This window comes from Ochotona princeps, chromosome 12 (assembly GCF_030435755.1).
Source record: "Ochotona princeps isolate mOchPri1 chromosome 12, mOchPri1.hap1, whole genome shotgun sequence".
NCBI classification, from domain to species: Eukaryota; Metazoa; Chordata; class Mammalia; order Lagomorpha; family Ochotonidae; genus Ochotona; species Ochotona princeps.
Window position 1 is genome coordinate 14215751 of NC_080843.1, and position 15268 is coordinate 14231018.

Sequence of the window (15268 nt, forward strand, 5' to 3'; positions counted from 1 at the left end):
TTGTTTAACATCTGGATAATGCCAATTCTTTTAAACAACCTACCATTTAGCTACAAATTTAATTTCCTCCTAAAATTGATACACTTATAGTAACCGCATCACCTCAGAAATGACTAGTATGTTATTCCTTCGCCTAACCAAAATTACATGGAAATAGGTTTGTGGGGAGGAAAAAGAGACAATTTTGTATTTTAAAAGTACTGAGAAGAAATGATATTCAAAAGAACCCAGTTTATTAACAAAAAACATGCCTTAAAGTGTAAATTACCTTCTCATGAATGAAATTCAATTTATGATTCAACAGAAAAATCTGTGAGCCGGATATTTGAGAAATCTGCATCTGTACAGGCTCTTACGAATCAGAAGCCAACCAGAGCTGCCTCAACTATTATGCAAAACAAAATGAATAACAAAGTAGGCAATTTCCTAAAAGTAAATTAAAATGCAATGGGAAGCACTTCATGAATATTTGTGAGTACTCTTTTCCTCAATGACAAGCACCTGCATATCTTTTACTATTTTTTGCTGTTCAAAACACATTGAATAAATTGTGCTAAACTTACAGCACAAAGGTGCCCGCCTAGGAAATTCAATGATGGCACTAATATTTGAAGCAAGCTGCCTCAGCATGCCTATAGGTATTCAGTCCGAAGTTTCAAGAAAATAATCTTTTTGAATAAGCAAATCATCTTTCAGACCATTCTAAGAATATTAATAGAAGGCAACTTGTTTAGTCATTCTATGGTTCTGGCGTTTCACCATGGGGCTGCTCTCAGATCTCCAGCTGAGTTAAAGGAAGGTGCACTTCTGATTTTCACTGCATGGCCATTTGGGTCATGAAAAACCGGCAACATATCCGTGACAGTGATCATGTATTGCCTAGACAGAGACATAGTAATCCAACCCTATTGCAGTATTGTAGAAGACCCAGGGCTTAACAAAAATGTATATATAGGAAAGTGTCATCAAATTAAGAAACAATGAATTTTGAGATAAAGGAAAAGCAAGGTAACATTCAGTCCCAATTTTTCAAGGTCACATTGAGACTCTGTCAAGCTGTTAAGAAGAGACGTAGCGCTCCCCTCCATGTTTTCTAATTTCCACCTTGCCATGGAGTTCCTTGTCTGTCACAGGTGAGAGGAGGTATGCAGCCTACAGTTCTGTGTGGAGTCTGCCTGTACTCCAGGCATGTTGGTAAAGTGCATTCTGGATTCTCACGGAGAAAAGCAAAGTGGGGATATTAAACCAAACCAAACCCAGTCATGCTTGTAAAACGGATTATGGAACCATTAATTGTCTGCTTAGAGCCACAAGTTTAGGACCTCTGGGATCTGGTTTCAAAAAATTAAACATTAAAAGATGCTCTGGTGGCCTTCAAGAACTACTGTGACCTCCAGCAAAGTCTAACCTTCCCGTAGGCGAAGGAGACTGTGCACTGTGAACCAGGCTCCCAGGCTAGTCACCTTTCATCCCTTCTTGACCTCTGGCCATGCCTGCTTAATGATGAATTCAGTAATCTCCTAATAACTTCATACTTAGTGGACTCTTAGTGTTTCCTACCACAATAAAACAAGGGAAATATATCCCAGGAGCAGGCAGATGATTTCTTATTGGTTGGCTGCACATCACCAACCACAGAGCCCAAATTCTGCAAAATCTCTAAACAAATGAGCTTACCGTGAAAGACCTTTCCGTGAGTGTAACTGAGTGCTCTGAGCCTTTATTTCAACTCATTCATTATCAAACTCTCCCGGCCCTGGGTTGAGCTTTGAGCCATGGAAATGCATCAAGCCACAGCCAATCACGTTTTGCCCATTTGCAAAAAAAAAAAAGTCTATAGCTAATTGTATTGGCCACAAAAAATAGCGCAGTTAGCAACTAGTAACCATGTGATGTACTGGAGTCGCTCACAGAGTTCAATTTTGGGAATCAAAATGACGATGATGCTTTTGTATAATAAACACAAAGCCAGGCCTTATTAGTTGCAGAGTCTGGTTTTGCAAATTTGCCTACTTACTCATATTTATCTGTCATCTCTGTCCCCTGCATGAGGAATTACAGCATGTTCACGGTCACTCACAGACCTATGCAGAGCATGGACGTTGTCACCTGACCACACACGTTCCAAGGTGAGGGTACATGGAGGCAGGCTTCACTTTGCTTTAGTTTGGATACAGTAAAAAGTACATCCACCTCAGGGTCTATTTAGTACTCTTGGCAGGGGAGACGCAGTATTTGAGATTTTGCTTTTAAAACAACTCCTGCACGTAGTATTAAAGTTCTGTCACAAAAAGATTGTAATGGGCATCACAGGAAATAAGTATGTGAGATAAGGTTTGCTCAGATATGAATTACAGAGCTCTTGGGCAATGTTAATGAATAAAGCATGCATACCTCCATGCAGAGAAAGGGAGGCATTTAGACACACATGTAAACACATACATGTGCACATGTCTACATAGTCTGTAAAGAGAAGCACGCGGAAAGCAAGGTTAAGAAGTGACTCCCTGAGAGAAACAATGAAACCAGAGGTTTGCCGGGGCTAACCCATTTCTACTAGGGAGATTGTTTCTGTCTTTGGTAAGTTAGGTGTACACTTACAGAGTTGGATCCAGACACGACTTTGAATCAAGGACAAAGGCTTCTTAGTCCACGACTGGTGTTCAAGTTCAAGCACATTGCTGCATCAAGTCTATCACCATCAAACAGCTGTGATTAGTATGGACTTTTTCAGAGTAGCCAAAAATCTATATCAGCCTCTTTTAAATTTATTTCCAATCCATTTATGTCGAACATATCTTAGAACAAACCATAGCCACAAAACCCATTATTGAGATAACTATTTTGATGAACACACTATTATGGCTGATGTTTCAAAGAGGCTTTGATGTAAAGCCCTTAAAACGTGTTAAGTCACTAGGCCTTTAGCTGGGCTAGACATCCCAGCTGTATATTATGAGTCATATTAACCTGCAGAAATAATTTTATCTTTCTGAACCTTACTCTCCTGGTATTCTGAAGGTCTAAATTAAATACTGCAGAGAAAACTCCCTTTTCTAGGTGTGTCATATGTTTAGGGCTCCACATACTTTCCTTGCTGTTTCTTGTGTTAAACATAAGTGATTTTTACTTTGAACTCAAAGATTCCCACCACTTTTCTGTCCTCTGTAGCTCTCGAACAAACACACATTCTCCAACTGTACTAATTTTAGTGGGCATCCTATTTTGCAGTCACACATGGACTCATCATTACAGATGTTGCAGTGAGCAACAGCTTTCACCCCTAACAAGGACAGGAAGCAGCATCTACAAAAAGATTTTAAAAAATGATGCAATGCATAAGCAGAATTCTATGTACCATATAGAATACAGGGAAGTCATTGGGGAACATGGTTTGGAAAACTCAATATAACCTTTAAAATTTCTTGGTGTTTGGATTTAAAGTCATGGAGAAGTGTGGATTTAGCCTAGCGATCAAGATGCCCATGTCCCACTTCAAAGCATTCCTTAGTTCAACATTGGACTTTACCTCCTACCTCTGATTTCGTCCCAATGCAGACCCTGGGAGGAAGCAGTCACGCATTAAGAAACTGAGTCGGGCTATTAGTCATAGGAAGGTTTGGAACAACTTCCGGACTTTGGTTCAAGGACTTAACTAGCAGATGGAAGCACTCTCCCTTTCTACTGTCACTCTGTCTCCTTTTCTCTCCTTTTGTAATTTCTTGTTCTTTATAGAAAACAAGCAAGAGAAATACCCTGGAGGTATCTCACACCAAGGAAGCAGCACGTGCCAAACCCAGAAGGAAAGCAAAATCACTTTGTAGTCTTACAGATGTTTTAGCATATTTCTATTTCTTCTTTTTAATTTTTATAACATATTTCTAGGAAAGACTCAAGCACTAGCATGAAGGAGTCTGGAATTCTCATGACTCCAGTATGTTCTATATTAGTCTCTCATTGTCTAGCAGTGGAAGAATTAATTAAGTCCAAATTAGTTATGGGGGCACATAAATGTTTTATGCTCTGTTAATATTCTTTCATTTAAGTAAATTAGCAAACATTTACTTTAGCAAATACTAAGGGTACAGAATTCCCATCAGGCAATAACGCATCAAAAGTAGAATGCACTTCAGGGAAAGGGAGGGTGGTCCACTGCACTGTAATGAGATAGAGTCTGAGTCACAGAGGTTAGTAACGTGCATGTTCATCAAAAAATACTGCTGACTACAAAACTAATCTTCCTCTGGCCATGCACACCTGGTTGGTCTTTTGATGCTTATTGGTGAGTTGACACTGGTTTTTTCCCCCTGGAGTAGGAGTTCAATAAAGTAGTTAGGACAGCACTTGGACACCTGTATCCCATAATGCAAATGACGAGTTCAAGTTCAGCTCTGCTTCCAGATTCCTGATTGCCATTAATGTATGCTCTGGGAGAATACGGGGTGAGGGCTCCAGTACTTGGGTGCTTTCCACAGCACAAAGCCAGATAGAGCTCCAGGTTCCTAAGTCAGCAGGGTCAGACCTCATCTATTGCAGGCACTGGTGGGGGATGAATTACTGCATCAAACATTTCTGTCTCTTTGCCTTTCAAATAAATTGCATAAACATTTCAAAAGTCAAGCTATAACTCTTAATGAGTAAATAAGTTAATACGAATTTTCTCAACTGATAATAGAAACAACACAGCAAAGAACATCTTAGAATCGCATGCAGTATGCTTCCTGCAGTACATGCATGAAGCTAAAGGAGTACAGCTGAGATGTACTTTATTAGTCACTGACACTAAATGACAGTTACTGCACATCTGCATCACGCATAGCCACGGGTACATCATGCATAGCTTATTTGCTGTGCTACAACAAGGAAGCCATTCTAAAAAATAAACCATGCACTTAACAGGGAGGCAAGAAAATTAGTGAGCTAATTATGGCATATGATAAACAGAGGGGAAAAGGCAGCTAACACAAAAATTTTAATTCAAGTTTTCTTCTGCCTTTTTATGATTAAGTTCACTGTTAAGATCTTCTCTCCTCACTGTCATAATTGGTTCTAAGACATGGAAATATTTGCTCCACACCTGCGCAGAGATGCTAGTAGAAGTGGATTCAGCTTACTGTAAATTACTAACACTTTTCAGCACATCTAAAATCTTAAGGGTTATATAATAAAATCTGCCATTAATATTGTACTCAGAACTTTCATTCCTGGATCATGTGAAAGCAGCCACAGGAAGTGACTACTGTTGTTACTATTTTACATTATTTGAAAAAATTAAATATTAACCTAGCAGGGTCTTATAATAAAAGTAATGGCTATGCATTCCACTTCTGGGAATTCACTCAAAAGGTATGAGCTGTTTATATGTGTTATCTGCACTCTCATGTTTATAGCACCTCGACTCACACTAGCTAAGATATGGAATCAATTCCCATGTCCATCAACGGAACAGGTTAAAAAATCTGACATTTATAAACATGATGAAATAGTACTCAGACATAAAACAAAAGATATTCTGTGTTTTGTAACAAAATGGATGCAATTGGAGACTATTAAGCATAGAAAAATTACCCAGTACCCCAAAAACAAATGTGAAGCTTTCCCTGATTTGTGGCAACAAATATACACAACATAAAAAATTTCAATGCATATGAGCAAAATTTACATTTCAAGATTTGATTATTGTTTATAGCACTTCTCTATACTCCTAAGAAATAGTGGTTTTTCTACTTCCTACTCATTGAATTCTTAATTTAGTGGAAAATTAAGCTTGTTTTTCTAAAGCAAATTAAAGTATGCCATTGGAAATACTAACAGGAAAGTAAGATGAGGAAGAGAGGATGTGAGTGAATGAGGGTAGGAGGAGAAGTGGAATGAGAAATATTATGCTTTTAAAACTAAATATATGGGGGCTGGAGCAATAGCCTAGCATCTAAAGTCCTTGCCTTGAACACACTGGTTCTCATCCCAACAGCCCCACTTCACATCTACCTCTCTGCTTGTGACCTGGGAGTCCAGTCAAAGACAGTCCAAAAAGCCTTGGGACCCTACACCATGTGAGGATCTGGAAGAGGTTCCTGGCTCCTGCCTCCTGGCTTCGGATCGGCACAGCTGTAGCCATTGCGGCCACTTGGGGAATGAATCAATGGACAGAAGATCTTCCTCTGTCTCTCCTCCTCTCTGTATATCTGACTTTCCAATATAAATAAATAAATCTTTAAAAAAACCCACTAAATATGTAAAATATAGGGAATTTATTTTCTTTATTCTAAAACAGTTTTAAAAAATGGCAGTGCCTGTCAAATGAACGACAGGCAATTTTAAAATGAAAGTGAGAGATTAAGACATTGTTATTAACTTACAGGGGTAGTAGCAGCAAGTTGGGGAGAATTCTGTATTATTCAAATAATAAAATATGAGTAAGTATTTTAAAATTAATGCAATGTAAAAATTTAAGAATTTTTTGACAAATGAAATGCTTTATAATAATCAGTAAGTGATTGTATGATCATTAAATGATTGTATGCTGATGCATACTATTTTTGAAATAGTGAAGGACTATATTATACCTACTATAAACATACACACATATACAAACTAACACAAAAGATAATTGAAATTACTAATGATTACTACTCAAATTTTTATTAATTATAAATAATACTGACATTCAAGCAGCTTTTATTTCATTACAAAATCAAGAAGTATTTTGAAAGCTATCAAATGCCCTGCTTCTGATAAACTGATACATTTCCCATAGATCCTTTTCTGAAAAATATCAACATTTTATTACCTTGTCTTGACATTAGGAACAAACTAATTAAAGACAGATAGAAATAGGGCTGGCATCATGACTCGGAAAGTTCAATTGCCACTGGTGACGCTGACATTCCAAATGGGTTCTGCTTCCCACCCCAGCACTTCTGCTCCTTGTCCAGCTCTCATTGGTGCCCTGGGAAGGGCAGTGGGGCATGGCCGGGGTCTGGCCCCCTGGAATGTTATAGGAGCCATGGATGAAGTTCGTGGTTCCTGCCTGGCTCAGCCCTGGACACTCTGGCCACTTGGGGAGTTACTAAACAATGAAAGACCTCTGTCTCTCTCTGTGTCTCCCTCCCGCTCTCCCTCTCCATGTGTAACTCTTTCAAATAAAGAAACATTTTTTCCAAAAACTTTCAAAGAAAAATAAAAGTTTAAAAGAAAAGACTAAAGTATTTGTGTAGATCATCTGTATAAAAAGGATGACTGTTTAATGCTCAAGCGTTAAATGATGTATTTACTGATTGGCCACTTAACAAAGTGCACTGACAGATTTTGAAGATGATTTTTCATAGTAAGAATTGGAAAGGATTAAAATTTTAATATTAATCATTTTGAAAATGTATTAATGTATAAGAAAATATGATAAAATGTGATTTATTCTCCAGTTGCTTTATTACTATTATGGAAGATGGGTTTTAATTTTTCCTTTAAAAATTAGTGGAAATTTTGGATGATTGCATCAGCAAATTTCTCCAGAGCATGGCACAGAATAATTAGCTTGCAGTGGTCAGCAATTTTTGTGTGTACAGTATAATAAACATTTTATAATCTCAGCATTGCTTGCAGTATAAACTCAACTATGCTTTTAGATTTTTGTACTAAAGCTCACTAACTAGTCCGAATTTGAAAACCAACTGAGAATCATATATCATTTCAAATTCTAAAACAATTATAAGTAGAAAGAAAGCCACTACACAAAGTACCATAATTTTTACCATACATGGAAAGATGATTTTGTTTTTCTGATTTTTAAGGAGTTTGTTTTTGAGGACAAAATAGAATTAAAAATCTTAGATGAAAAGAAAAGGATAAAAAACAGCTAACATCAAGTAATGAAAATCTCCACACGATTTTAGAATAATACCTTCTGTTTAAACATGGTTCAACCTGTGTCATCCTTCCTTTTCATTATTGCTTGCATATTTGCATGAACACCGACTTCAGTTGTTCAATATTTATTTGGCTCCTGTGGCTTAGTTGCTACCTAAACTCTTAATCCTTCCTTTGTGACATAAATCCAGTCACTGTGGAAATCATTCCAATGCCACTGACAGAGGATTACAGCTTCATGTGGGCAATCTTCAGCTAGAACAACAGATGAATACCTAGTAACCCAATATCTACAGCTGAGCGCTTTGGCAAGAGCCATCTGAGAGGCCTGTGCTGCAGAAGCACCAGGGCAGCCTTCCATTAGCCAAGGCAGATGCCAGTACTCTGATGCACATACTGTTAGGCTCGTTTTTGGTTTTAAGAAAGCTAAAGTGGGTAGGAATATCACAATAGAATCATGATATTTAAGGCATATAATAATCACTGAAAAAGGCAGCATTTAGCCCAGTGCTTAAAACATGGGTTTGTCTCTAGCTTCTGACTCCAGTTTCATGTTAATACACTCACTAGGAGACAGTGGTGAGTCCTCAAGAAATCAAATCCTATCAATCATGTGGGAAATCCGAATTAATCCTAGAATCGTGGCAAATCATGTGGAAAATCCAAATAATTCCTAGAATCTACTCCACTCATGGAACACAGACATCTGGGGAGTGAACCAACAGATGGGAACTTTGTTTATTCTCTCCCCTGCCCCTATAACTAAAAAAAGAAAAACTAAAAACTGAAAAACTACATTAGCACCTTACTCAGTACGGTAAAGGACACCATTTCTTCTATTTTGGCAGATCAGGAATTCTAAATCTCTTATAAGCAAGATCTTCGATCATGAAGGGAGCAACTTTGGTATTGCAGGATTTGGGAGGTTCGAGGAGACTGTAATTCCATAATTTGCATTAAGTGTTTGGCTCCACAGCTGGAACATGAGTGCAAAGTTTAGACTCATATTCACAATGATTGCTTGTAGGTCATCTATCATGTCACCCAAGCAACTCCTGAGTTTTGGCTGAGATTAAGCAAGCCAGAACGTTGCCTTCTTGAGTCAGTTTTCAACTGTAGAAAAGCGTTCCTTTCATCGTCCACTTAGTGACACGCTTTCTGCATGTGGTCCTTTGCATTCACTGCCTAAAATGGGGTGAACTGCAATGCTGAAGTGCTGTCCAGTGCTAGCTAATGCATGAAGGCTGTGATGTGGCTCAGAGAAAACACCTACACTGAACATTTTTGCTTCAAGCATGACTACCGTGACGCGTAGGAAGGACCTCAGTGTTAGTGAAGCCACCACGGTATACAAGAAAAAGCAGGGCATTGTCTGACTTGTGGTAGGCTGCCTTGCAAGGTGCCAAATTCCTCACACATGGTAAAGGAGGAAGCTGTGAAAAAGGTTAACTTTGTGGATTCATGGTATGACAACTGAGTTTTTTATATTCATTAGCTCAGTGCCCATGCGAACCTTAGGCAGCATACATATCACACTTAATGAGAATGCACTGTACACACAGGAGTAGAGTGAGGACCATCTCTCAAACGCACTGCTTTGCATAGAGCGTACAATCGCCACATAAAACACAAGACACTCAACTAAATCTGAATTTCAGATGAGCAACAGGCTTTTTAGTATGTTGCTGAGTATGACCTAATCAATATTTCAAACTGAAATTTGGCCAACTATCCTGTAGTATTCTTTGTTAATTTTAGCAAATTATTAGTTTACAGCCTATGTAATACTAGAGCAAACCAACTCCTCACCTATAGATACAAATAACAATTGAATCTGTTTACACTGCTTTCCATATAATTCTTTTAATAGTTGAATTCTTAAGTCAGAACTGTCATGCTTTGATGCTGGATAAAGTGTTTGTATCTTCCTATTAAAAAAGCCCTAATACTTTGTTTTATTGTTTGGCAGATAAGCAATATGCTGTTTATGTAGGTTTGTTTGCCTTGAGCATTTTTCAGCAAATATGCAAAAATATCATATCTCTATATCAGCAATACAGTTGCTAACTTTAAAGAGTTAGTCAAATTTATTAAAATTATAAGGGAATCTGTGTTATATGTGTCCTAGTACATTAAACATGAAAATGTCAACACTGTCCATTAAAAGTATCACTTCTACATAACTTCATATTTGTAAAATGTGATACATAACAGGAAGTACAGGGCTCATTAGCATTCACTTTACTAATTGTGACAGAGATTGAATCTTAGAATTTGTGTTAGTCCTCTCTCAGCTAGAAGCTGTTTTGTTTTCAACATGATTCCATTGTTATCACCTTCAGATTTAGTATCTGACACACACAAAAACAGGTAGTTGCAACAGGAATTAGTACCACTCACTAATATCCTTTCTCCAGATTTCTGGCACTTGGAAAATTCTTGCTCTGTAGGTGACTAGCTCTGACCAATGCAACGAGTGTGAAAGTAGGATGCTTCGCTCAAGCACGTTAGCAGTGGTGGTGAACACCACACTGGGCACTCAGGTGACTGTAAAACCTCTGGGTGTTAGAGGAGAACACTGGACCGAAGGGACCTGCCTGGGACTCTGGCTCAACACGTGGAGGGCTGTGATCGAACATCACGAGTCAGCAAACTGGAACCCACAGGCCAAACCCACACTGCACCCCGTTTCGGCATAGCCATTCAGAAAAACTTTAAATGCTTTCTTTTTACATCTTTAAGAGTCAAACATGAAAATGAAGACAATAACTTCAGTGAAAGCAATTGCTCATAAGATTGTTTACCACTACTCCCTGTTTTTGCTCTGCTTAAAATAATTGTCATCTGGCCCTAATCAAGAAAACTTTGCTAATTCCTAACTTGGAGATTCGGCTTCATACATTGCAGTCTTTATCTAACCAAGAAACAAATTCATGTGAAGCGGTAGAGGTCTTCAGCATTGGTCACAGGCACCTCAATATAGAGTTGGTTCCCAGTACTGTAGTGTAACAGAAGACTGTTCTGAGACTCACTGTTTTCTTTCTAAAATGGGTACATATTCAATCACTAACACATTATGTATATATAATATGTACAGACTAATATATATATATATATATATATATATATAGATAGATAGATAGATAGATATCAGTCATTTACAAATCAGGATAAGAAGCCAATGTAGTTGTGCTGAAGAAATAAGACAATGTGCTGATTACGGAAGGGTCTTCCAGGTGTTTAACAATTTTGTCAAAGTGAAACTTTATCTATGATAAAACCCTCAGTGTATGTTTAAATTCATTTTCTAAGTAACTTCTCATTGATTTTTCTCATACAATGTTCACTTTACTCCTTGGGATGCACTATATCATTCATTGCTCAACACACATTTCCACGCCACAGAGAGCATCTTGTAAACATAAAAACAAAAATCCACCTACTGCTCATTTTCTAGGTCAGCTTGCAAGGTCTGCAGGGTCAGAGGAGAATCCATACGAGGATGCTGCCTAGCAATTTCTGTCCTAAAATTAAGCCTATGAACTTCAAAACATGATTTCTTCAGAGAAGAATTTTTCACCACCTCTGGGATTGAGCCTTTTTCTAATGAGACACGTTCAGCTGGGGCTAGTTCCTGGCCATGATTATTCCCCAAGGTGCTATTTCTCCTGAGAGGAGTCTGAATCAAATTATGGCCCAGAAGTTTGTGATTTAAATATTTTAGAAAATGACATGGATGATCCAAGACCCAACTCCAATTATCTGTACATTTCTAGACTTGGAAATCATCTCTAATTAAACAATGCCTGGCTTCAGAAGATAATGCCAAGTGGTTTTCATTGTATTTCTAATAATCCACCAACTTGAGGCACAAAATAATGAAACACACGGAGTAAAATGCTCATTTGGGAACAAAACATTCATCATGTATATCATGAAAACGCCCATGACGTTATAGGAGGTCCTTGTTACTATGAGGATGCCTCACAGACATGGATTGAGGCCATTGTCACACAGGAGGATATTTTTTGTTTGTTTGTTTGTTTGTTTTAAACATGTATTTATTTTTTTATTGGAAACGCAGATATACAGACAGCAGAGACAGAGAGGAAGATCTTCCGTCTGATGGTTCAATCCCCAGCGGTCTCAACGGCTGGAGCTGAGTCAATCCGAAGCCAGGAGCTTCTTCTGGGTCTCCCATGCGGGTGCAGGGTCCCAAGGCTTTGAGCTGTCCTCAACTGCTTTCCCAGGCCACAAGCAGATGGCTGGATCAGAAGTGGGGCCACCGGGATTAGAACCGTCGCCCATATGGGATCCCATGCATTCAAGGTGAGGACTTTAGCTGCAACACTATCGTGCCAAGCCCCAGGAGTACATGAGCTACTTCTGAGGCATGACATTTTGTAGGAGAATTTCTCATGGAGGAAGACTGAGTCACAGTATGAGGAGAAAGGGCTGGGATGGCTGCTGCAAATCTATTGTTCTTTATGATCATCATCTATTTTTAACCATAACACTTTTAGGCTTCTTCAGCGATAATATGTGGAACCCCTTTCACTGTGCTAGAACAAGATTTTTCCTGAAGAATAAGTGGTTTTTAAACCAAGGTTTTCCAAAACTTGTAAAGATAATCCTATCATCCATCAGTTAATTTATATTTCACTCCAAATAAGACATGAATTAATGTGCAAGAAGAGTTTGGAGGATATAAAAATACATGTTCATGGAATATCAATATGCCTTTTTAAATTTTACACTCTGGTTGATTTTCATGAGAAAGTCAGTCCTCATATTCCAAGACAAATTGGAATGTGCTCTTACCACTAGCCCAGGTATAACTTGCCAATCACGACCATACCTCAAAGACACTCTTCCCTGAAAATCTGAAGCTCTGAAGATGTTTCCTGACCTACATGTTACACAGGTCTCCAATCAACCTCTGTACATTTGTGTTTCACCATTTTCCTCTTCATGTTCCTTCGAACTCCACGGGTCATCATCAGATAAGTCATTTGGTCCTGTGTTTCCTTTCTTGATAGCATCTTGGTCTCTCACTTCCATGTCTTTCATCCTGGACATGACACCAAGAGTCACTTACATGCCCTGACTTACACCAAGAGTCACTTACATGCCCTGACTTGCTTGCACATGGTAGGCTGGTGCATGCCAGAGAATGCTAAGAAATAAGAGCCAATAGCGATGAAAGAGAGGAAATGAGCATCAAGAGTGATGGCCTCCTGGCAGAAAACAAGGTCATGATCTCATTCAGGTACACTGAGGAGTAAGACCTCTGTCAGTGAAGAGGTGGCGAATGTACATAGGAGCCCTTATGGGCCGTCAAGTTTTAAAGCAACTACGATTTACTGTTAGATCATATTTTACTCCTGAACACAGCACTCTGTGATTATAACAATGAATATAAAAATAACTAGGAAAGCTCTGAAGCAGTGTATGCTACATTCAGTTTACTGAGTCCCCAAAGAGCTAAGCCCTCATGTACCATAGTGTCAAAAATAAACACTTCCCTTTCCCTGTTTCCTAATAATGCCAAGGTTTTCACTGAGATTTTACTGTTCTGTCTTGCAGGTGGTCCACTCCGGTTTTGACCCCATGAGTGGTTATCATTGGCCTGGAGTCAGCAGTTGCCCTCCCACTGCCTATTCTATTTGTGGGAGCAACAGGATCAAAGAAGGCACATTTCCAAACTCAACCCAGCTTCCAGAGCTGCTCCGAAGCCAGCACAACAATCCCATTTCTTGAAGCAAACTAAATTTGGAAAATTGCAAGCCCTGGGAACAGCAGGATTTGACGACCCTGATAGTTTTCAGGTGAAGTCTAGTAGCTTTTCCTTTCTCTTACACTTTTGGCACAAAAAGATCTTTCAGTTAAGCTTAACTTCTGATCTTTATAAATAAAAACATCTGGAAATAAATTATATTCTTATTATAAAACCAATATATCATAAACTTAATAATCCATTAAGAAATATCAGGGATGAGGCATTTGCTCAAGAGGCCAATCCTCCGACTTCAAGCACCAGCATCCCTTGTGGTGCCAGATCGTGTCCAGGTTGCTCTACTTCTGACACAGCTCCCTGTTCATGTTCTGGGAAAGCAGATGACTAAGTCCCTGGGGTCCTGCACCCACATGGGAAACCTAGAAGAAGCTCCTGGCTTTGGATCAGCTCAGCCGGGGATCGGTGAGCTCAGCTGACTGCAGTCATTTGGAGGAGTGAACCAACCGAAAAAAAAAAATTCTCTGTCTCTGCTTTTATCTTTAAATCTGTCTTCCAAATTAAAACAAAAATCACTGGGAAACTCAGGTGAATTTATCGTCAGGTGTATTTGACTGAAACTGTGGCTGCCTTTTCCTCAGAAGTCTGCCTGCGTGTGAGTGTTAAAGAAATTAAGGATTGTGAATAGTGTCATGCAAACTTCTGTTTTCCCACTCTAAAATACATTTTTGACAACAGCAACTAATGGTGAATGAATAAAATGAGCAAAATATAGACTGAAAACACAAGACTTTTTGCATAAGTGTTTTAAACCCCCTACCTTATGTTCCCATAAGATTTTTAGAATCTTGACAATCCTTTCAGAATTAATACCTTGAGAATTGTCTGTAGCTGACAACAAAGGTTTTAAAATAGATCAAAGGAAATCATAAAGAACGCAACTTATACATGTCTACAAATAGGATAAATTTTAAGCATCATCTTCCGGTGTTTGGAGATATAGCAGGAAAATGAGTAACACATTGTACATTAGGATAGGTGCATCAGCTTTTATTTAAGAGTGTACCGAGGGCTCTTTTTTTTAGGTACAACACAGAAAAATTATTAGCAGTAAAGAACCTGAAGCGGGAAGAGTCAAGCAAAGTCTAACAGCTCCAAGGAACTCACATAGGGCAGAACAAGAAGCCAATGTGGGATTTGAGGCGGCGAGGCGGGGAGGAACCACAGCCAGCAGATGTGACTCCATGGCCCAGAATTCTCCTAAACACATGCCAACTGGGGTGAGGGCGATGAGGGTTCAGGAGGTTGGCCTAGGCTTTTCCATGAGTCAAGGATGAATGAGAGGGGATTATAAAGTCTCAGAATGCCTAAAAAGTAAAGACCGTTTTTTCTTAGCATAGGACAACCTAAGCCATGTGAGTCAGTGGATTTAATCCCTCTGCACCCTAGATATGACAGAAGTTATATACTTATTCTGACAGAAGTTCACCCAAGTGACATCCACAACTCTTACATATTAGTCTTGGCTCTCTGGGAAGTGATGGGGACCTTTGTAACGACCTTTGATACATTCATTTGTCATGGACATCATTACTGTTTTTATGATTCAAAGAATGTGGATTAAATACTAAGTTTGTACGAGGCTAAGGACATGATTCGTTATCATTT

At 38.7% G+C, this 15268-nt stretch overlaps 1 protein-coding gene across 1 annotated transcript in view; it reads right to left on the reverse strand.

The window, feature by feature from the left end:
• GPC6 (glypican 6) overlaps positions 1-15268 on the reverse strand; it is a 1040817-nt gene that overhangs the window by 805120 nt on the left and 220429 nt on the right. The gene's annotated exons all lie outside the window — the stretch shown is intronic.